Source organism: Octopus bimaculoides, chromosome 17 (assembly GCF_001194135.2).
Source record: "Octopus bimaculoides isolate UCB-OBI-ISO-001 chromosome 17, ASM119413v2, whole genome shotgun sequence".
Lineage (NCBI taxonomy): Eukaryota > Metazoa > Mollusca > Cephalopoda > Octopoda > Octopodidae > Octopus > Octopus bimaculoides.
This window is the reverse complement of record NC_068997.1, coordinates 2,611,626-2,614,533: the sequence shown is the minus strand read 5'-3', so window position 1 is coordinate 2,614,533 and position 2,908 is coordinate 2,611,626.

The window sequence follows — 2,908 nt, the reverse complement described above, 5'->3', positions numbered from 1 at the left end:
TATGCATGTATGTATATATGTATGTATGTATGTATGTATGTATGTATGTATGCATGTATGTACGTATGTATGTATGTATGTATGTATGTATGTATGTATGTATGTATGTATGCCACAAGCTGTATTAAAAATGATGTAGAATGACGAGAATAAATGGAAAGAAAATCTTCAGAATTTAAAGAAAGATAAATGAAGTGAGAAATTGTTTCTCCGTGTTTTGTACCAGCAGCACCACCACTACGACAACAGCAACAACAACAGCAACAACAATAATAACAACAGCAGTAATAAGGACAACAATAACAATTTCAACAGCAGAAACAACAACTTCATTAACGACACCAAAAGCAGAAACAATAGCGACAACAACAACGGCAAGAAATACAACGGCGATTACAGCAGCAACAGCAACAACAACAACATCTGCATCGACAACAATAGGAGCAAGAACAAATGCAGCAGCAGCAACAGCGACGACGACGACAACAACAACAACAACAGCCACAACAATGGCGGCAACAACAAGTCTGTTTACAGTGAAAATAATGTTTTTCCAGAAGAACAAAAGTCTTACAGGAATATTGCCTCGTCAGAACAATAACAATTATGTTGCAGTAGCAGTAGCACCAGTAGCAGCAACATGTAGCCATAGCAATAGCAATAGCAACAACAATGAGTTCGCAGCATCACTCGCACGCGGTCGCTAGATCTTGTAAAAATAACAGCTAATTTACGGCAAAATGTTTTCCTTCAGTTTTTATCTTTTTTATTTGCTTGCTTTTTCGAAAACAAGATTATTATAGAACTCATATCTAGATATTAAGTCTAATTATAAGTAGGGATTGTCGCAGCTGGAGCGCCTTTCATTATAGATCTACTCAAGGAAGAACATCGTCTTCATCATGATCATCATCATTAACATCGTCATTATCGTCAACATCATCATCTACATTATCATCGTATTCATCATCATCATCGTATTCATCATCATCATCATCGTCATCATCGTCATCGTCATCGTCGTCGTCGTCGTCGTCCTCCTCTTCCTCCTCCTCCTCATCATCATCACCATCATCGCCATCACCATGATAATCATTATCATAATTATTGTCATCGTCATCGCCATCATCATCATCATTATTATCATCATCAACATCATATTGATTATCGTCATCATCAGCACCAACATCATTATCATCAACATTATCATCACCATCATTATCAACTTTATCGTCGTAATCATCATCTCCATCACCATCATCGTAATCATCATCATCATCATCATCAACATTATCATCATCAACATTATCATTGTCATTATTATCATCCGTATCGTCGTAATCATTGTCAACTCCATCATCATCATCATAATCATCATCATCATTTTCATCATCATCTACAATGACAACAGCTGCAATAACATTGATATTTATCAGAACAAATTCCCCGAGAGCTTTATGCTCCTATCTTGATATTTTTGTATCAGATACCAGTTATACCTGTAGATGCAGCATAGTCGAAGACTTAAGAAGTTTGCTTTTCAACCAAACCGTCTGGCTTTCGATTCCAGTGTATGATATCTTGGGCAGGTCTCTTTTTCTATCACTTCTATCAAGGTAACGATAAAAGAACTTTGGTTGACAGAACCTGCGTGAAAATGACGTTAAGGGCACATGTGTCAGTGGAATACACAGCCACTTAAAATACTAATCGATCGAAAGACAGAATCGTTGAACGTGACGTTGACTCATTTTCTCTTTACCATTTACAGAGAGAAAATCCATGAATTTAGCCAAAGTATATATACAGGTCCGGGATCATTTGATGAACATTTTTTTAACACGCGGTGTACCCTCGGTGGTCAGCTATCATAGAGGAAGCAAATCCTTCTAGATTAAGTTGAGATGTGTGGAAGCATTTGAAATTTACATCAAAGAACAGAGAAGCTGCTGTACCAAGTATACACGTTTGATGTTTTTTTTCTACTCGTTATAAATATCTTAAAGTTCTTAAAGTTTCTAATCGTTGGATGCAAAGTGTAGCTCTACTTCATCCTTCTTTTGAATTGTCAGAAAGGCATAATTTGACGCAAATAAATTAAGCTAAATTACACGTTACGAAATTAGACAGTTCATTTTTTTTTTTTTTTTTTTTTTTTTTTTTTTTAACTTTTGCTGATAAAAAAAAAGTTTTGGAAATATGTAAACGTCGGTTCACCCCTTCCCATTAACTGGGGATGGGTAAGAAGTGTCTTCTAAACATTGATAAATATTTTTGAACGGTGAATATAATAATGGTTAATCAGAAATATAGAAGCGGAATAAGGTGATAGCAGCGTCTCATTCCGAAAACAAACTGAAAACACAGACTGAAAAATGAATATCAAGAAAAAAAAACTGACAGTTAAGCAAACAGACACTTTTATAATGTCAGGAACTCCTATAAAAAATGACGAATAAAAAACTTATAAGACAACAACAAAAACACCAATAGTAATTACACATCTTTGTTTTTGCAGGCGTTTCGAATCAGAGGGAAATTTTAGATATGAATCAACACCAGGTAAAATATACGGAAGTGATGTGTGACAAAAGCATGTACCTCTTTGCCTGATGAATTAACCCAACAAAGTGATACCTACATTCATGTCTATTCCGTTCATTATTTTTCTTCACATATAATATATCTAAAACTACAATGTCTATTGTGTGTCATTTTTTGAAGACTTCCTTGTCCGCATGCTGGCTTCCACATTGTGTCATTAAAAATATATTGACTGATGGGAAAACTGATGACAATTATTATCACGCAGTAGTATCACTACCATCCTCAACTGTAGAGGTAGTAGTAGTAGTAGTAGTAGTAGTAGTAGTAGTAGTAGTAGTAGTAGTAGTAGTAGTAGTAGTAG